The sequence below is a fragment of the Miscanthus floridulus genome, chromosome 17, assembly GCF_019320115.1.
Source record: "Miscanthus floridulus cultivar M001 chromosome 17, ASM1932011v1, whole genome shotgun sequence".
Classification (NCBI taxonomy): Eukaryota; Viridiplantae; Streptophyta; class Magnoliopsida; order Poales; family Poaceae; genus Miscanthus; species Miscanthus floridulus.
Window position 1 is genome coordinate 2130727 of NC_089596.1, and position 22214 is coordinate 2152940.

Sequence of the window (22214 nt, forward strand, 5' to 3'; positions counted from 1 at the left end):
TGCTTGAAATTAATTGCTGAATTCGCCTGTGCACCGCAAAAATGTTTGATTCGGCGAGGATTGAAATGAAGTGTTGAATTCACCTGTGCACCGCAAAAGTGTTTGATTCGGCGAGGCTGGACCACGACCTGACTGTTCAGAGGCTCAGAGCAAAGGAAGTGGGCCGAAAGGCCTTGCTCTTTTCCTTGTGATGAACCGGCCCAGTCCACCACGCAAAAGCCAAGCTGAATCTACTCGAAACACAATAGAGTCGTAGACAGGAATCATCCCTTCAACAACAACAACAACAACAACAACAAAGGCGGTTCCAGCTACCAGCTGCTACTGAGACGCCTTTTCTCGTTTCAGGAAGAAACTTCTTGCCATCTCTTCAGTCACATCACTGCAGCAGAACGGAGATCAATCGGAGATGTTAAGAAACGAAAGCCATGCTAACCGCAATGTGGATGGACACATGGCGAAAGCTTTGCAAACCTGTCAGGCGCTTCCTCTTTGCTGATAAGTGAAATATTTTTTGAGGAGAGAAGTCGAAAGAACTTGGCAGCATCACCCTCCTTCAATCTCTCGTAAATCTTTGTTAGGAATTCGTTGAATTCCTGTGGTTCCTGATCACGAATCACGCCCAGTGTAAACAGAGACAAACAGACTGGCAAAACTGGCAATATCTAATTTGCTACAACAACTGCTCAATTTTAAGGAGACCCAGCAAGCATGCTAATGAACTACTAGTTAGCAGGTCTATTAGCAGGCCTGTTTTGATCCATACCTACTAATTTTAGGTGCTAACTATTTTAGCACTAGTGGATCCAATCAGACCCAACCTACCCATGTGGCATTGCCATAAATCTTATGACATTGGCTCATGTAACTATCATGTGCTCATGAAAATAAACCCCTAGAGTGCTTACCTGTTCAATAATGCAGGCCTTCCGCAGAGCAGCAAAACATTCAAGTGCCTTTTGGTAGTTACTCCCATCACGAGACTTTTGTAACAAAGCTGCTGTGTAATTCTGCATATCTTCAATAGCCTTCTGAACCCAAGTTGAGCAAGATCTCTTAGCCAGCATGGCCTCAAAATCTTGAACTGGATTTGAATCTCTGATCGCCCCAACATTCTCTGTTGGAGGATGTGTATTTTCCAGAAGTCTGTCCTTCTCTACAGAAGGCTCTTCTACAGATTTAGCTTGATCACCTGCACCAGTATATGCCAATATGTCCTGTGTTCGTGCTTTCTTTTTCTGTAATCAATGATGTATTTTTTTTTTTTGTAAAATTGGACCAAATTCAATCAATATAACAAATATTTGCATCTAACCTTGGGGTTCTCCTTCAGCTCAAAAGCTTTTCCTAAATTCTGGATTAATTGTGTTTGTTGGCCAATCACATCAGGATCAGGTTCAGTTATCCTCCTTAGAGATCTTTCAAGTGGTGGGACATTTGCATCTGGCTGCTTTGACTTGAGATCAAGGTAACTGTAAAATCTCTGAATGGGGACAATGTACCATAATCAATGAAACCAGCAGTGCAAGTGTGCAACCCACACACTACCTCATGCACAAAATCCAATGGTATTGCAGAAATGTTTGGTTACCGCATAAATTTTGAATTTAAGTTGTTTTGTTCGACATATAACACTCCATCCTCCCATACCCCTTCTTCTGCCATAAAGTCCTACTGCTATGTTCTTAATTCTCAAATGTTGGCCGAACTTTTCTTTGGGGTGACAACTGGTGCAGAATGGACACAAATACAGCTATCATACTTACCATTTGACATGTAAAATTATTTCCACTTTAAGAGGGACACAGTATTTGCCAAAAGCCTACAGCAGTGCACAACTGCACATCTTGTTGATAATGTCATGATTTTTGTTGGACTAAAAATAACAGCCACAGTATTTTTGCACTAAGTCAATACCTTACTAAAGGCACATTAATGTAGGGAATAGATGAAAATAGAATAACCAATAGGACCATGTATGCATTCCAGATGATGTTCTACCATGAAAAATAGTACCTCCAACATGGGATTTGGTGTAAACTCAGGCTTGAGGACCTCTCTTCCAGGTGGTGCTAGGTCTAACATCTTCACTAGGTTATCTGCAGCTTCTTGTTGTTCTTCAGTGGGCTGAGATGATGATGGCATGCTGCTAAAGGATCGAAACTGAAACTCTCTGATGTCCTCAGCAAATGGGAGCACGTTGAAGTAAAAGGAATCTTGCTGCAGCATATAGTAAAGAATTGATTGAGCATTCATCAAAGCTTTCAAATGTAAACGGCATAAATATAATACTTACGACATTGTTCACTGATGAAATATTTGGCGTCAATACACCAAGAGCAACATTCCCTTGACCTTGCCTCCACACACATCACACAATAGCAACCTTGTTCATTTGATGCATTGCTCTTGCTATGGCAGAAACTGCAAGAGTTGCTTTAATGTTGCCTGGTTCAGGTATAAACAAGCATACGTCTTTCATAAAATGTTGCCTGTTGAAGTAGAAAAAAGGAACCATTACTTGTAAGTACACTTTACAGAACATGAAAGCATGCAGGTTACAGACTACAGAACATCAAAAAGACATTTTATGTGCAGCTTTACAAATATAATTAAAAACACACTTTACAGATAGTCCAAATTGCAAAGAAAAGACTCAGTAAAAATAATGAAAAGTAAACAACTATCATGATAGTCAAAATTTAGAACATAGTGGCAACACTCAAAACAGCAGAAAAGCTAAGAGAACTTAACTCTACAGGGGGGTGAGAGAAGGGTTTACTAAGCTGCCAACCAAAAATGCACCAGGATGAATTTTTACAACAAATTTTCATAAAAATATTACAATATGCACCCAAGGATAAAATTAAGTACACAGGTTTCATCTGTTGAAATAAACCATTAAGTCATTAATAACAATTCAGCTTCACTGATGCAGGCAGGACTTGGTGAGGACTGAGGAGAGGATCTTCATTCCCTCTTGTCTACAGTCAAGCCAGATCACTCTGTATGGCTATGTTCAATTTATAGATCAATTCAGCCATCTCAGTATCTCACCACAGGTTTATGTTTGCAAGGTTTTCAAATGATTGACCCTGAAGACCCCAACAACAACAACAACAACAACAAAGCCTATCAGTCCCAAGTAAGTTGGGGTAGGCTACAGTTGAAACCCACCAAGAGCTCCTAGTCACGATTCAAGCACATCAATAGCTGCTTTCCAAGCACTCCTATTCAAACATAGATCTCTAGGTATATCCAAAGCTTTCAAATCTTTTTTTTATTGCCTCCCCCCATGTCAATTTCGGTCTACCTCTACCTCTCCTCACATTATTAGCTTGGCTTAGGACTCCACAATGCACTGGTGCCTCTGAAGGTCTCCTTTGGATATGTCCAAACCACCTCAACCGATGTTGGATAAGCTTTTCTTCAATTGGTGCTACCCCTAGGCAATCACGTATATCATCGTTCCTAACTCAGGTCCATTCTTGTGTGACCACAAATCCATCGCAACATATGCATTTCTGCAACACTCAGTTGTTGAACATGACGAATCTTTGTAGGCCAGCATATGCTCCATACAACATAGCCGGTCTAATCACCGTTCTATAAAACTTGCCTGTTAGCTTTTGTTGTACCCTCTTGTCACAAAGAATGCCAGAAGCTTGTCGCCACTTGATCCACCCTGCTTTGATTCTATAGCTAACGTCCGCATCGATATCTCCATCTCTCTGTAACATCGATCCTAGATAACGAAAGGTATCCTTCTTAGGCACTACTTGACCTTCCAAACTCACATCTCCCTCCTCTTGTGCAGCTCCACCAAAGTCACATTTCATGTATTCGGTTTTAGTTCTGCTTAATCTAAAACCTTTAGACTCAAGGGTCTGCCGCCACAACTCTAGTTTCCTATTTACTCCCGTCCTGGCTTTCGTCCACTAACACTACATCATCAGCGAACAACATACACCAAAGGATATCCCCTTGAATGTTCCTGGTAACCTCATCCATTACCAAAGCAAAGAGGTACGGGCTCAAGGCTGACCCTTGATGAAGTTTTATTTTAATCAGGAAGTAAGTTGTGTTACCATCATTTGTTTGAACACTAGTCACAGCATTATTGTACATGTCCTTGATGAGGGTCATGTACTTTGATGGGACTTTATGTTTGTCCAAAGCCCACCACATAATATTTCTTGGTATCTTGTCATAAGCCTTCTCCAAGTCAATGAAAACCATTCTTCTGCTTTCTGAACCGCTCCATAACTTGTCTTATTAGGAAGATTGCTTCCGTGTTGACCTTCCGGGCATGAAACCAAATTGCTTCTGTGGTTGACCTTGAAGACCCCAAACAAACATAATATGAAGGAGCTTCTGGCTGGGTCGCTTGTTGTAGGTTAATTTTCGCTAAGTTTTCTGTTGAGTGCTCTTTGTTGCCTAGCCTCTACTCAACTAGTTTCTTTGGCCTTGTGTCTCATAGTGACAGGTCATGTTAGCTGTGGAAGGCTAGTTGTCCTGGTCTAGTGTTTCCCTTGTGGATTGGGGGGAGGGGGGAGGCTCCCTCCTTTGTACAGTTACTCTTTTCTCTCTTAATGAAATGATGCACACTTCTCTTGCGTGTTCGAGAAAAAAGAATATACAATACTTGGTCTTGCGATTTATCTAAACATACACTGTAGCAATAAGAAACAATTACTATCACCAATGATGCATGTGGTAGTAAGAGAAGAGGCAACTCTAGCAAAAAGAAAAGGAGTGGTTTCCAGATCACTAGCTGATAGCAGAATTTAATGATCATGTCTAGCATTGATGTCAAGACTAATGATAATGCAGAAAGCACAACAACAACTACAAACCAAGCAGCGAAGAACAACAATTAGAGACTCAGAAACCAAGCTAAAGGTTAAAGCATACTGTGGTACATTGGATCTATCTGTAAATCCTAGAAGCTTCACACCTTTCTCTGGCTTGAACTTGACTGCCTCCCATTCAGCATTTGATACAGGAACAACTTGAGGACCATAAAGATACCCCTTAATCCTCTGGTCTGGTGGAACAACTTTGTCTGGTTCAACAACGCTCTTGTACTCATAATCAACTTTGACTTCGTGAGAGGCAAATTTATCACTTGGAGGAGCCTTGTCCGAATACTTCTTCAAAGTGGGGAATTTCTCCTCAGCTGCTTTCTTATACACCCACACCTATTAACAAGGGCATACATATCAGCCATGATTGCGAGCAATATGGACATACTAACGCAATCACCTCAAATCTAATAGTCTCAAAAAACCTTGCAAACTGAGGCAGAAGATTTAAATTATTATAAACCTCTGTAACTGCTGGAACATCACATATAACTGACAAACGAACTGGGCCTACCTTTATTTTAAAATTGGAGTTCACTTCTAGGTCTCCCCTGAAGACGGTAACTGGAAGCACATTTCTTGTCTTGAGAGCACCCAACAGCGATGTAGGGCTGTCAACCTGAACTACCTTTGCAACTGATCTATTTCTGAACTGATACAATAATCGGTCGTTTTCTTCCATTACAGCATTATGATGCACTCCCGGTTCTCTGAAGATAATGCACTCCAGCTTGATACTGTGTTTTTTCAACATGTCTGCAATGGTGTCCACCTGTTCTTCTTTAGTCCCCTCGGGCGGATCTCTTAACAGATCTTGTGCACTGGTGATTAAACAGAGCCTCCGCTTCCCTTTGGTATTACCAAATTTCCTCATCACCATATCCAATCCAACAACAATAGAATCCAGAACTTTGCTTTAGTCAAGGAATTTCTATGCTGAATTTGGTCAGATTCCATCAGAACAAAACAAGGCTATAATCAAAACGAAATCACAAAAACAACTTAAACTAAATAAACCATAGATGTATAGTTCTATACATAATAATTACAGGACACATATAAAGAAGAAGCACATGAGAAATCAGTTTGGTATTCCAATCAATAGGCAAGAACCGCTACATAAAGGACCAAAAAAAGTTAAATCTAACAAAGGGCACTACAGAAAATGCAAACACTCGAAGATGGACAGCCTAAGAAATGCTACTTTAATTCAAACTGTCTACATATGATTTAACATTATCAAGCACATACATATAAAGGGAATATTAAGAAAGTGGACCTAGAGACACGCAGTTTATGTAGTGTAGCAGCACAGATACGTAGTGCCTCCAGTTCCAAATTATAGGGCTGTAAAAACTATATATCTAGACATAGCATATATCTAGATGCATATTGCATGGCAAAATCTATGTACCTAGAAAAGCCAAAACGACCTATAGTTTGGGACGAAGGGACTAGCAGTTAGTATTAGGATAAAATTAAAGCTACTGCTGTTTCATGGATACAATCACCAGGGGCAGATCCTAATGGAAGGTTTTGCAGAGCCTGTGCTGTCCCTTCATCTACAACTTTAATATCATGTGTGACCGTCACATGCTTATAGCCCCCAAGCTCCTTTGCAAGCTCATTGCATGTTCCTGAAAAGATCAGGGTGTACTCCATAAATTCTTAACTTTCAGAAGCAATAAAGATAAAATGCTGACAGTGTTCGTGACTGATGTACAAGCAATATAATTTTTAATATCGTTGTCTAACTAGAAGAAGAGTGTTCCAAAATCTCCACTGATTCTAGATGTATAACCAAGAGAATAAAAGTGCAAACCTTTGTCATTGTTAAGCAAACATTTAGTCAATGTAACTTTGAGCAGTTTCATAAGCATTCCTTGAAGTGACATAATGAAATATAGTAGGAAAGATGGATTTATCGTAAACAATCCTTGCATTAAAGCCCATATAGTACCAAAAAGAAGTTGACTAATTTAATGGCAGTTGTCTCTGGAGCGCTGAATTCGTCTTGAAATTCCTATATCATGTTGATTCCTATGAAACTGAAGTTATTGTCTCAACACATGATTCAAGTGCACAAACAAGTTTTACTGTTTTTCATTGAACACAGTTTTATTCTGTTTGATCAAATTTATCTCAAAACACACTGCTTTCATGCCTTCCCTTTGTAATGAAAAGGGAGGGTTCCCAATCGGAGAATGTAACAAATTGTATCTAAATTCGTTCTTAATGGTTATAAAGTCCTTACAAGATGACAACCAGTTCGAACCTCTTCGAACAAACAATAAAAAAAGGCTCAGCCAATAGTTTACAAAATCTGATAGAAAATCAACAGATCAATACAATTTGAGGTACAAATAGAAACAGTTGTTGCAACTATAAACAACTAACCTTTAGTTCCAAAGAGGACAATACCGACTTCATCGCTCCTGTTATAAACTAGCTGCAGAAGTAGCTATCAATCTGAGATGGTTTACTCGCATAACTATAGGCAATAGCATTAATTGAGGAAGCTCGATGATGCATGAAAGAACATGTGCTTGCCTTCTTATGCACAAGAGTCAAGCATATGTTCTTGACCTCTTGCAGCACCCCATGCATCGAAGGCCCAACATCCAACAGCAAAATCACCACTTCCTAAGAAACAATTAGGTAATTAGCAAACACACAGGCATCGCTAAGAGAAGAAATGATAAGCCCATTTCATGCATAGTTGAAAAAGAAGTTATAGAAATGTCCAGACAAGAGAACAAGGGCTCATTTGTTCATCCAATTTCCCCCCTGTGCAGAATGTGCATAAAAACTGATAAAGCTAAGATAGATACGAAGGAACAATTTCACATCTCTTTACATCATATATAACATGTATGTTATCTAGAGCTGTAGAGCATGAGGTGGTCAATTTTTGCACATTAAATTAAAAATCACTAGTTGAACTCACAGTAGCAGTGGGGGAATCAATCATGTATGCAGTGCAAACAGAGAACATATTTTCATGACACAAATTCAGACAAGCTAGTAACTAGGAGCAACTGAAATGTACAGTCCAGGCAAACAAACATCACCTGACCAGAGAACTTAGGGTGTGTTTGGTTTGAGGAATGAGGTGATCCATATTCTTCTCACTCCTCACTTTCTGTATTTGGTTTGTGGAAAGGAATGAGTTGATCCATCACCACCTCATTCCTCACAGGCTAATAATTAGTACTAGCCACTATTACCCGCGCTTCGCTGCGGGTGATGTGCTTGGTATAGGAAAAATATTGGGAAATATGGCTCATATGTCTAATATGTTTTCTCATCGCGTTGCTACGAAAGTTTGGTCTATTTGGTACATTAAATGGGAAAATATGGGAAGGAAAGGTAACATGGTTTTTTTCATTACAATGTTGTAAACGAACATAGATGTTGGTTATCATTACATGGTGCCTATTCTAGACCAGCAAATCAATGACATGTTAGTTGAAAGAAGTATTTGATGGAGTTGGGCTCAAGCAACTAACACACTTAGATTCAAAGCACAACATTGGCTAGGATTCCATTATAGGTGGAAAGAGCAAAAACTACAACACAAGTATGTCTCCTAACGCGAGGGTTTACAAAAGAGTGAATTAGGATCCACTCCCCTTAGACGAAACTATAACACATTTCGTAAATCTGGAATTACACGAAAGATTACACGACGTCGAACACTAAATTACACCAGGATTTAAAGTTACATGGTTAAGAGCAACCTAGTACAACCAAGGCTTACTCCAGAAGTCGGGATAGACGAGGGCAATGGAGAAACAACAAGATAATTATTATCCAAAACATGACGTATGACCAACAGATCCAGAAACAGGGGACTGAGAAGTCAAACATCGTGAACCATAAGACCAAACTAACCAACGGTAGACTTGAACTTCTTCAAAAACCAGATTCCTTCTCAGATTACACCATCGCCTCTGTCAGACGAACCTAGTTCCACAACGACGACTGGATCTCGTAGCTCTGCTTCGGATTCGAGAGGGGTGGGGATGAAGAAGAAGAGCAAGGACCAAGGGCATCTTATAGTGGCGAACGGAGATGAGGCGCAGCGCACTGGAAGTGGAGACGACATGGATGGGATACGATGCCGGTTCACGCTGTGGGGATAAAGTCGGCCATGGCACGCTCCCTGCGCAAGTGAGAGGAGGGGGGAATAAAGGAGATGATAGAGGGTTCGCTCAACGAGGGAGGCGTGCGGGCGGCCGTGTCCCCAAAAGAAGAAAGAAGGGTGGGGGTCCGGTACGGGGACGAGGACGAGGATCAAGAGTGGACCGGAGGCCGGGAAAAGGAGCAACGCACAGTCCATGAGGATGGCGAGTGTGGCACAATGTTGCGGACATGCGAGGACAGGGTGCTAATGGGCACGATGTCGCTGCAGCTGGCCGTGACCATCCCGCCGTCCGCCAGAAGCGTGAGTGCTGCGGGCGCTGGCTCTAAGCTGGCCAACCACCAGCAGGGCAGGCTAGCCTAGATCTAGCCGCCCGACAGCCGCTGCAGGTGCTTGGGAAGGCGTGCGCGAGCTGGCCCTGCAGGCCACCGCCCGACCGGCCGCTAGCCTCGGCCTCTGGCACGCGCAAGGCGTGGCCTACGCCAGCAGCCTAGCCCCACTGGAATGCGAGCGCGCAGACGTCTGACCTTCCCAGCTCACCACCGCGGGCTCGTTGAAAAACTACCAACATAGATGGATGAAGCTACAATTTATTGGTATTCAAAATTAGCGTCCTAAGCTTGAAAATATTGGCAACCTACAATAGGAGACTAATCGCCATATTGGTTTCTATGAATCCAATATGGAATACGTTAATCATCTCCATGTGGCATAGCGAACATCTAACAGGTGGCGACGATCAGTCGAAGGAAGTCTAGGGAGCTGCATATATACAGGGAATCGAGTCATAAATAGAGAAAATAGGAAGACTGTAGGATAGGGATGGGATAACTTGATGTAAAATGCGTGTCCAACAATGGTGCTGGCTTCGTAATAATAGTAACGCTACGGTATTTGATAGGGTTAATTTAGAAGCGTATAATTAATTTATAGAACCATATGAAAAGACAGGCCTAGCTGTAGCAAACAAATGGAACCGAAGCATAATTGCATATATGGCATAATTTAATTATTAGGTAAGCACGACGAAGGGAAATGTTGGTGACGCAAGCACAACTGGTCAATTGTAGTAACCTAATTTCGCAAGTATCCTGTAGAAGGACCCGAAACTTACACTGCAAAAAAACAGTGGCGGCCAAATTGTCTCAGGGTAAGGATAATGTCATAATGCAGGTCACCAAGAGCAGGTAAGAAGGCGATTTGTAATAGAAGGTAGAGGAACTCAAAAGGAGAATTTCAGCAACCTAACTGACAGAAACTGCTCCCCATGTTATTGTACAGGAATCCACGATACAGTACAGTAATAATTATGTGTAAGGTGTGATAACCATGACAATGACAGATTCAGTTAAAGGGAATGTTTATCATCAGTTGAGATAAAATAACTGCACAATGACAATGTAGGAGACTGCACATGATCTGTACTTGGTAAGCCCTTATTCATAGGATGTTTGTATAAAGCATATAGGCCTAGATCATCATGAGACACAAATAAGCAGAAATGCAAGAATTGGTCATTAGAAAATTCTGACAGCAATGATGAGTACGTTTAGAATACCTAGGTGTCTAAAGAACATTGTTTTATGCTTTTACCTATGGCAACATGGAGCATGTAAAAAACCATCAGCAACGTTTTTTCTTGGGCCATTAGAAACATATGCAGCAATTTTTGGTGCCCCAGTACAGTAGGAATGTACGAAGCTAACTGATGCAGTGATGGTGTGATGCACCCATTTGCAGAGATCTTTTCGCCAAAAAAAAAGGAAACACAGACTATACATATAGCAATATTAGCATCTTGATGTGTTTGGTGCCTTGACATGTTCACCTAGAGAACACTAATGTCAGAAATAAGAACAGAATGATTCAAAATACAGTAAACTCGACTATACTCAGGACCACATCATAAGGGGGAAAAAATAAAATGATGCGGATGTAGACGTATAAGATATATGAAAAACAGAACTATTAGCTGTACCCCTGTATCTTATAGATGGGCTGAAACGCACCAGCGATCACAAATCAGCAGACTGCACCATGGAAACGGCAGTAGCCCAACGGAGTCGTAGCACCTTCAAAATTGGCTGGGGATCACAAAATCCAAACAGCAAGTAGAGAGTTTCGGAACCTCGCTCTTGCATGATGTTTTTTGCAACGAAGCAATAAATACTCAATAGGCAGAGCTGCATGTAAGGCATTACGTAATTCAGTAAATTCCTGAAATGTCAATGTATTTTTTACTCTCCAAAAGGGTAAAGAACCAACAGAGCAAGTAGGGAGGTGGCCTGTTACTATGTTATGTTCAAGGCCGTCGCACACTTTTTTGTTGCAATATGACTGGAGAAAAGAAAAGTCGGTGTCAATATATATAACAGAAAATGACTGCAGATCTTAGCACTATACATGGTAATTTGGCAAGAGCAAACTAACCTAGCAGAGGAAAACATGGAGAGGAGGCCTAATTATTTGTAAAATGAGATCCATCAATTCCCTTGCCAAAGTTCCGCTAGGCGCTCGCCTAGGCGCGCCTAGGCGCGATTAAGCGCTAATCAACGGCCCTCCGCGTAGACTAGGGTATAGTCGCAGTCCTAGGAGGGAGCAGCGACTAGGCGGCACAAATCGGCGCCTCGGCGGCGATTCCGCGGCGCACAGGCGTGCAAGGCGGCGCGTAGGCGGACGACCCGCTCAACGGCGAAATTTTTGTCCGCCGCGGAAGCGCGCGCGCTTATGGCGTCTAGCGCGGGAAAGGATGCGCGCGGGAAGGAGAAGAGGGAAAAGGTCCGCTCCCGCTCGATTCTTGCCTTCCAGGTCGCAGATAGCCGCTCGGCCACTCCCGCTCGTCCTCTCCTCCTGCGACGGCGCGCCGGAGGGAAGCTCCACCCGCCGGCCCCGCCGGTCGCCCTGCCCCGCCTGGAAGCTACTGCCCCGCCTCCTCTGCCCTGCCTGGAACCTGCTGCCCGCGACCCCGCCTGGAGGCTTGTCCCGGCCAGCCTCCTCTGCCCCGCCTGGAAGCTGCTGCCCCGCCTCCTCTGCCCCGCCTGGAACCTGCAGCACCAAGGTCAGGCCCCTCCCCTGCTCCTCTCCTCCATGTCCTCTGTTTTGAATGCATCCCCTGCTTCTCTCCTCTGATTTGAATGCCTGTGATTCTGTGAATGTGAATGGATGAGTTGATCTGATTTTGCCTGCTGTGAATGCCCATTGTCTAAATGTAGGATGTCTACAACAGAGGGTGCACTAGGTGAGGGAGAAAATAGTGAGTCAGCGAATATCCTGAAAAGGAATTCGGATGATGTTGGATGGGAGTATGGTGTTCTTGTTGATCCTAACAACAAGGACAAAGTAAAGTGCAAGCTTTGTAAGGAGATGAGGGGAGGGATTTATAGGTTGAAGCAACATTTGGCTCATGAGGGAAAGAATGTGAAGAAATGCACGGCTACAATAGTGCAGGCCATGGAGGCTAAACAGAAGTGCAAGAAAGCACTAGATGAGGCAAAAAGGAAGAGGGAGGAGAAGACTGTTCGTGAGCTAGAACTTAGAGAGGAAGTTAATGTATCTAGGGTTGGAGAGTCAAATGAAGTCACTTGTGTTGGAAGTTCAGAGCCACACAAATTAGGACCCATGGACAAATGGACACGTGCTATTGATCCTAAAGCTACCAAGACTGATTCTTTGAAGCAACAGCAGTTGAACAAGGAACTTTGGAAAGAAAGAACACATGAGGTGCATAAGTATATTGCAAGATGGGCCTATACACATGGTAAATTGCTAGTATACTATTCTGTACTTACATTACATGATCACTAATTCATTAGATGTTATTCCTGATCACTAATTAGGCTTTTTTTAACATTGGCAGCAATACCTTTCAATGCATGTGACAATGATGAGTTTAAGCAAATGTGTGAAGCAATTGGTCAGTTTGGTCCAGGACTTGTACCTCCATGTCAAGATTCACTTCGAGAGAGATTGTTGGAAGAAGAATATGAAAGAACCAAGAGTCTGCTGCAGGAACGTGAAGCCGAAAAGATAAAAAATGGGTGCTCTATTATGACCGATGCTTGGTCAGATAGGAAGAGGAGAAGCATAATGAATCTGTGCACCAATTGTGCTGATGGAACCTCCTTCATCAGCTCTAAGGAGATGTCACATGTCTCACATACCAGTGAGGTCATCTTTGATCTTGTGGACAAAGCAATTGAAGAGATTGGTCCAGACAATGTGGTGCAAGTAGTGACTGACAATGCCTCTAACAACATGGGAGCAAAGAGGCTATTGGAAGAGAAGAGACCACACATATTTTGGACCTCTTGTGCAGCTCACACAATCAACCTTATGCTCCAAGGAATTGGCAACTTGACTCGGTTCAAGAAAGTGGTTGACCAAGCAAAGGCATTTACCATATTTGTCTATGGCCAAGGTGGCAAAGAAGACTGCAAAACGAGCTGTAAGTGTGGCAAAGGGTAGAGCGTACGAGGATCTTTACCAACATTTGAGTACGAAGGAAGGAGAGAAGGACATTTATAGGATGGCTAGGGTTCGTGAGAGAAAGACACGGGACTTCAACCAAGTTAAGTGCATTAAGGATGAAAGGGAGCATCTCTTGGTAAAGGAGGATGAGATCCGACATCGATGGCAAGAGTATTTTGACAAATTGTTCAATGGTGAGAATATGGATACAACCTTTCAGTTGGATGACTCTTTTGATGACACCAATAGGCACTTTGTGCGGAGAATCCAAAAATCTGAGGTCAGAGAGGCGTTGAAAAGGATGAAAGGAGGTAAGGCGATGGGACCGGATGGTATCCCAATCGAGGTGTGGAGATGCCTCGGGGACATAGCTGTAGTATGGTTAACCAAGCTGTTCAACCATATTTTTCGATCGAACAAGATGCCTGATGAGTGGAGGAGAAGTATATTGGTACCGATCTACAAGAATAAAGGGGATATTCAAAGTTGTACAAATTACCGAGGAATTAAGTTGATAAGCCATACTATGAAGCTATGGGAGAGAGTTATCGAGCATCGCTTGAGAGCAATAACGCGGGTCTCTATGAACCCATTTGGTTTCATGCCCGGAAGGTCAACCATGGAAGCCATTTTCTTAATAAGACAAGTTATGGAGCGGTATAGGGAGAAGAAGAAGGACCTACACATGGTTTTTATTGACTTGGAGAAGGCTTATGATAAAATACCAAAGAATGTTATGTGGTGGGCGTTGGACAAACATAAAGTCCCAACGAAGTACGTCGGGCTCATTAAGGACATGTACAGCAATGTTGTAACTAGAGTTCGAACAAGTGATGGAGACACGGATGACTTCCCGATTAGGATAGGACTACATCAAGGGTCAGCTTTGAGCCCTTATTTGTTTGCTTTAGTGATGGATGAGGTCACAAGGGACATACAAGGGGACATTCCTTGGTGTATGCTTTTCGCGGACGATGTAGTGCTAGTTGATGAAAGCCGGACAGAAGTGAATCAGAAACTGGAGTTATGGCGGGAGACTTTGGAGTCCAAAGGTTTTAGACTTAGTAGAACTAAAACTGAGTATATGAGATGTGACTTCGGCACTACTACTCGGGAGGAGGAAGATGTTAGTTTGGAAGATCAAGTAGTGCCTAGGAAGGATACCTTTCGATATTTAGGATCAATGCTACAGAGGGACGAGGATATTGATGAAGATGTTAGCCATAGAATCAAAGCAGGGTGGATGAAGTGGCGGCAAGCGTCTGGTGTCCTATGTGACAAAAGGGTACCACAGAAGCTAAAAGGCAAGTTTTATAGGACGGCGATTAGACCTGCTATGTTGTATGGTGCAGAATGTTGGCCTACGAAAAGACAATATATTCAACAGCTAAGTGTCGCGGAAATGCGTATGTTGTGTTGGATTTACGGTCATACAAGAAGGGATCGAGTTCGGAACGATGATATACGTGAGAGATTAGGGGTAGCGCCAATTGAAGAAAAGCTTGTCCAACACCGGTTGAGATTGTTTGGACATGTGCAACGGAGACCTCCAGATGCACCGGTGCGTAGTGGAATTCTAAGTCAGGATAGTAACGTGAAGAGAGGCAGAGGAAGACCGAAGTTGACTTGGGTAGAGGCAATAAAAGGAGACTTGAAAGGATGGAATATACCCAAAGACTTAGCCTTAGATAGGAGTGATTGGAAGACAGCTATTCATGTGCCTGAACCTTGATTGCTTCTGTTGGGTTTCAACTCTAGCCTACCCCAACTTGTTTGGGACTTAAAGACTTTGTTGGGACTTAAAGACTTTGTTGTTGTTGTTGTTGTTGTCGTCTATGGCCACACAAGGACATTGGAGTGCTTGAGATACTTCACAGAGGGGAAAGAGGTAGTGAGGCTAGGAGTGACTAGGTTTGCTTCAAACTTTCTCACTTTGAGTAGCATGCAAGAGAAGAAGGACCAGTTAAGGAAGATGGTGGTTCATAGTAGGTGGGACTCATTGAAGGATGTGAAATCAAAGAAAGGAAAAGAGGCAACAACTATATTGAGTCCAAGCTTTTGAAAGGATGTGAAGCTAACATTGACTGTTTTTGAGCCATTGGTCAAAGTCCTCCGTTTGGTTGATGGGGATGTGAAGCCATCCATGGGTTTCCATTATGGACAACTACTAAAGGCAAAGAGATAGATCAAAGAGGCCTTTGAAAATGTTGAGGCTCGGTTCAAGGATGTAATAGTTGTTATTGACAAGAAGATGAATGGAAGACTTGATTCTCCATTGCATTTGACAGCCTATTTGTTGAATCCTCACTATAGCTATAGTGACCCATCAATCTTTGATCAGCCCAAAATATCAGAAGGGTTTATATCTTGTGTTGAGAAATTTTTTTATCATGATGAGGACATGCAGCATATGGCTGCCAACATTGAACTAAAGAAGTTTCAGAATAGAGAAGGACCCTTTAGCAAGAAGCTTGCTAGGAATTTTGAAAACTTTGATTACAACCCAGGTAGAGGTACTTCCTATGGCTCATGGCTGTTTGTTGTTTGCTGTTTTCTAAACTAATAGAGGTGTTTTTTTATTTCAGCATCATGGTGGAGACTGTATGGATATGAAACACCAGCTTTACAGAAGATGGCTACAAGGATCCTATCTTTGACATCAAGCTCTTCTGGTTGTGAAAGAAATTAGAGTGGGTTTGAAGGGGTTAGTACCTAACTACCTATCTATTATGAACATTTCTGTTTCAGGCTTTCAGCAGCATTACAATTTAATGGTAGAACTGAGAATGCTCTTTTTAAATTGTAGATACACACTAAGAAGAGGAATAGGCTTACTACAACCCGCCTCAACAAGCTGGTGTATATCCAATTCAACTCCAAGCTGCTTAGTAAGAGAGAAAAGATCAAGTCAAACAAAATCACTGAGGTTTTCTCCAAGAGGGTGGGGATGATTGTGCATTAGCTGACTTTAGAGATGGGGAGGAAGATGAGATGGAAGGTACCGGGATACCTTGGTCTGTCATTGGAGAGGCAGTGGGAGCAGATGAACAGCTTGAGCTGCGTAGAAGTGCAAAAGTGAGGGAGCTCTATGAAGGAGAAGAATTTGAGTCTGAAGAAGAAGAGTATGACGATGAGGATGTGAACTACAGTGACGAAGAAATATGAACTGCAGCTTGTATTGTACTGTCCTTTAGTTATAAATTGTGTTGTGCAGCTTGTATTGAACTACAGGGAGTGAGGGAACTATGTGCTTGTGCTTGTGCTGTCCTTTATTTATAAATTGTGTTGTGCACTTGTATTACTGTCCTATCCACTTGTATTGTAATTACCAGCTGCTGATATGGTGTGCTCATGGATGGGAGGCTGCTGAAATCATCCAGATAAGTCACAACTTAGTGTTTTCTATTTTTTTGGATGACCAGCTAGCTGTCTATTGACTAATTTACTAACTACTAGCTGTCAAAATGTGTTGCAGGAGGCAGGAGCTAGGAACATGCAAGAAAGCAAGAGTAAGCCAGCTAAAAATCAGATATGTCTACTGCCCTCTTTTTCTACTTACTCATTACTGTGACTCATATAGTCATATATAGTAGTTATATACATATATATAGTTATATACATAATATATATATAATTTATGGCTATATTGCCAAAACGCCTAGGAAAACGCCTAGGAGCGCCTAGGACCGAATACTCCCGACTAGGCGCTAGGCAATGGGTCAGCGTCTAGATTCCGTCTAGCGCCTAGCTGAACTTTGTCCCTTGCACAAACCATAGCAGAGGAAATATACAGTTTGTATTGCAAATTGAGACCATATATAATTGCTACTGTATATGTTTCCTATTGACATCTAACTGAATCGAACTCTACCCAAAGACTTAGCCTTAGATAGGAGTGCTTGGAAGACAACTTTCACGTGCCTGAACCTTGATTGCTTCTGATGGGTTTCAACTCTAGCTTACCCCAACTTATTTGTGACTTAAAGGCTTTGTTGATTTCCAAAAAAATGACAGAATAAAAAGAAATAAGGTAGAGCATACCTCGTGTTGAGGCTCCTGGGGGACGACGCTGGTGCAGCTTCCATGCGAAGGAGAGGGTCGTAGGCAGAGGGGGACGCCTGCATCGGGGCAGGCTGGTCTGTGGCGGTGCCACCGCGCTGGGGCTGCCCGCGCGTAGGGTGCCACACACCGCCGCGACGGGGCCGGCCGTGCTGGTTCCCGCCGTCACGGGGCAGCGCGGGAGGCGGGCGTCCATCGCGGAGCGACAGACAGACGTACGCGGCGCAGATGTGGAAGACCTAGTCTATAGGGGAGAGATGGCGCGGCGACGCGATGAGGACGCGTAGAGCGGCGGCGCCACCAGCAGGGGCGGAGAGGGAGCGTGGGAACAGGAGGTTGCAGAGAGAGGTGGACGCGTCAAGAAGTTTCTGGTGGCCTTCGGTGGGAGATGGGGAGAGGATAAGGTTTGAGGAGCCGCGTAGACCACCTGCACCAGCCGCCCCCGCGGGGGAGCCGCGGCCACCGGCGGTGCCCGCTTAGCCGCTGGCGCCGTGTCGAAGGCATAGACCCCGGGCGCGCTCATGCTGGTGCGCCGCGCACACGCAGCGGGGATCCGCCGGCGCTCGCGGCCTGGCGACGCGCCGCCACCCCGAAAGCGAAGGCGCACGAGAGAGAGAGATGCGCGCAGCGAGGGGAGGGGAGGCGGCTGCGCCCACCGCCGGGGCCTGGCCACGCCAGTGCGCCGGAGGCCGACCGATGCGGCCGCAGATCTGGAGAGAGGGAGAGGGAGAGGGAGAGGAAGAGATAGAGGCGCCGTCGGGCCGCCCGCGTCATTGGCCGGCCTGGCCGGCCGGTGCGCTGCCGCCTCGTCCTATCCGCCTGGATGCGCCGCCACGTGGAGAGAGAGAGAGGGGCAAAGAGGGAGGAGGTCGAGAGCAGAGAGAGAGGGAGGAAGGAGGCGGAGGGGGAAAACTCACCCGCGGCTCATAGATGCACGCACGTAGTAGCAGCAAGCATACAAGTAAGCAAGTGTCGGCAGTGCACCCGCACACACAAACCGATAGCTTTTGCATGCATGCAAAGCAAGCAAGGCCTCAGCAGCATGCACGCACGCGTACTCGCATGCGTGCCGACCACCATGCTAATTAGGCACCGGCCATGCATGTCGAGAATCCACCGTCTCCTGCTATGTGCCACCGTCCATTTGCGTGCCGCATACAATCACCAGGGAAGCCCTACTTCATTGAATGCGTCCACTTGCTTCATCTATCCACTACCGAATGCATGGAGGAAGACTGATTGTGACGCGCTTCATCTGAGTCGTGGAATTTCGATCTAACGCACCAACTAAATAGAACATACGTTGACACCTGGGAGGTGTCCTATTCGGCGTGCCTTTATATCTTTAATATGCACGATGAATGAGTTGATTTCATCAAAATTCATGGAATGAACTCACGATGCATTACCTCACGAAGCATGCGATGACTCCACAAACCAAACACATCATTAACTTCCCAAGGACCAGATTCTAATGGCTTTAGAAACATAAGTACGTTTTCCCGCTTGATCAAACCCTAGCATAGGCGAGCGACAAATCGCGCCTTTTTTTTTTTGAAGCCAAATGTGTGGCGCATTATTTAGAAGGCGCGATTGGTCGAAACAGGGCGCAAGCAATGGAGATAAGACGAGAACGCACCCTGTTGCGGGCCATGGCGAACGTAGCGGAGGGGGACTTGCCGCCCGGCAGAGAGAGGGGAAGAGCCGAAGAGGGTTTATGCTGCCTCCATGAAAACCCGCTCGAAGCCTGGGGTAAGCTGCAGGAGCTAACTGACGGTCGGGTGGTCAACTCAACCCAAGGGGGCGGGGCGAGGTGGCCGGGTGGGGATGGGTTAGGGGGAGCCGGGGAGGAGCAGCCTCTAGCGAGACGAGGACGAAGACGGTCGGAGGCGGCGAGGGGGACAAGAAGAAGAGAAGACGCCTTCGTTCGGCCGGCGCGGCGGTGTGCAGAGGAAGGAACGAAAAGGAAAGTAAGAGAGTGGTCCGGGGCGTTCCGGCCCAAAACGATTAGTTAATAGCCCATCAGGGAAGCCCAAACTCGTCGCCGTCGCCTTCTTCCTCCTTCCGTTCCTGAGCTTCTGCTTCTCAACCAACACAAGGAGACAGACCCCAGCACCGTCGACGAAGAGGAGACCGGGGAGAGGATGATACTGGCCGTGCTCTTCGCCAACTCCGACGGGAATATCCTCATCGAGCGGTACCTCCCCCCTCACCCTCCGCGGAGATCTCATCTCGATCTCGTCCCCCTTGACGAGATCTACCGTCTCCCTAACGCAGATTCCATGGGGTTCCCGCGGAGGAGAGGCTCCACTGGCGCTCCTTCCTGGTGAAGCTCGGATCCGAGAACCTCAAGGGATCAAAGAACGAGGAGCTCCACGTTGCTTCCCACAAGTACGTTTCATGATCATCTCCCCACACACCATTTACCCTTTTCATTCTTATTATTATGCTTGTGGCCCTTTTGGTTTTATATAGGAATCAACCATCTCTGATGTGATCATGTGAATTAGCTCCAGGGAAAAAAAAAAGTATCGTGCTGTTAACAACTGGTTACTTTTAACTTGTTACTGTCATAATAAATTGATTAAGCAAGCATGAAAGATGTTCACAAGTCAAGCCCCAGCTTATCAGCTGTGGTATGAGTTAACCATATGCCAGAGGGTTAGAGGCAATTGGTCTTAAGTACATGTATCCCTTCCTGAGTCCCAGTCTTATGGTTGTTACTGAGTAATGCTTGCCCTCGTAGCCAAAATATTGGACCGTTACTCCATCACCGTTAATCCTCAATGATATGCCCTCTCAGTCAAAATATTAGACTATTGCTCCATCACTGTTAATCCTCAATGCTACCCCAGGTCTGTGTCTATTGTTTATACTACGATTGGGGACGTCTGCCTGTACATTGTTGGCAAGGATGAATATGATGAGCTTGCTTGTAAGTCACAATTTTCTGATAATCTTTGGTCTTCCTCCATTTTAAATCTTTGCCATCTTACATTCTTTTTAACTTAAACTGCCTTCTACCCTTTTAGTGGCCGAGGTGATTTTTTGCAATTACATCAGCAGTCAAGGATGTTTGTGGAAAACCTCCTACTGAGCGCCTCTTCCTTGACAAATACGGAAGGATCTGCTTGTGCCTCGATGAGATTGTTTGGCAGGTAGATCTTCGACTCATTTTTCTGCCTCATGGATATTTCTTTGTGCCTGTAATCTGGATACAATATAATGCTTAGCATATCAGCTGGATGTTCCAATATCTGCCATGTTCTGTTTCCCATATAATTTATTTAGTGAAGCCAAATGTCAGTCGTGATCCTATGCAACAATGGTCTGCCTCATGATTATCAAACTCTTTTATGCAACTAAACCGCAAACAAGTTTGTGCTATATAAATATGTTGTGACGTGTTACCTACGGTAAAAGAATTGTACTTTATCTGACTAGTTGTGTTTATCATTTTGCAGGGTTTGCTCGAAAACACGGAGAAAGACAGAGTGCGGAGGTTGACTAGACTAAAGCCCCTGTTGAGCCATGATTTGCATGTAAAGCATATGTTGTGTGTCACTGTAATCCAGATCCAATCTCATTTACATTCGTAGGCAATTTATCAGAATTTCCATCTGCGCTTTGTATCTACAAGATCATCATCGCTCTTTTGAGGATTGCGTGCGTGACATCAGAAATAGTGTATCATCTGTGAATTGCTGTGTTGATGACTGAGTGATACTGCTTTGTATTTTCTGCTACTCCCGCAGATGCTCACAGGGGTATGCATACCCCTTTTATAGCTGATATGGGATTTTTTATATTATATAATTGAGATGAGTTTAACCTGAGAAATAAGTGGGTAGCCAGCATGCATATATCATCCTAATTCCTAACCTAGAATTTGTTTGCAATTTTCAATGTGGAACCATGCCCTCGAACATTGCGTTTCAAATTTCAATGCATCGTCTATTATTTCAAGGCATGTGTGGCTCCCTGAAGCAGGGGCGAATCTAGGCTAGATAACCATCGGTGTCTTCTCTAGAGATGGTGTGGCTATTAGAAACTAATCAGCACTATATATAGTAATGTTCCATTAAAGTTTCAGAAATTTATCGGGGTCGGCAGACCCCCACGGCAAGCTGTAGCTTCGCCCCTGCCCTGAAGTAAACATAATTATCCGGTAGGTAAATTTTCAGTGCATCGCCTGTACTTTTATTATTGGTTTAATGACCATCTTCTATCTTTGTGCAAAACTGCTGCAGTTGGAAAGCTACACAGTCCTGGCGCTCCCTGTGTAAAACTTGTTCTGTAGAGAAGAAGAGACCAAAACTAAACCCCATTACCAATTCTCTATAGTAAAAAGAAAAATGTCACAAATCTAATGGAGTCAAATTGGTAGTATATTAGTAGTAACCAAATCGGTACATTGTGTGTGAGGAAAAACAAATCCAAAGATTATACGATTCCTACACCACGATAATGGTACTTAAGAAGTGGCATTTCAATTTTAGACACAGAACCAGCAGTGTAAGCCTGGCAATCAGCCAATGTTTCAAGAGCAGCTTCGTGCTACTGCTAACTTTGTAATCTATGGAAGAGTTGAAATTCCTTATGCGTTTCAGACTTCGAGTTCTCTTCCTACAAACTAGTACATGTCCACAAATGCATGATCACCCCAGTTTGCTCACTCA

At 44.1% G+C, this 22214-nt stretch overlaps 2 pseudogenes; one reads left to right on the forward strand and one right to left on the reverse strand.

The window, feature by feature from the left end:
* Positions 1-99: 99 nt before the first annotated feature.
* On the reverse strand, positions 100-19359 carry LOC136517908 (ATP-dependent DNA helicase 2 subunit KU80-like; annotated as a pseudogene).
* A 169-nt stretch (positions 19360-19528) lies between these two features.
* On the forward strand, positions 19529-21360 carry LOC136517909 (uncharacterized; annotated as a pseudogene).
* The last annotated feature ends 854 nt before the right edge of the window (positions 21361-22214 follow it).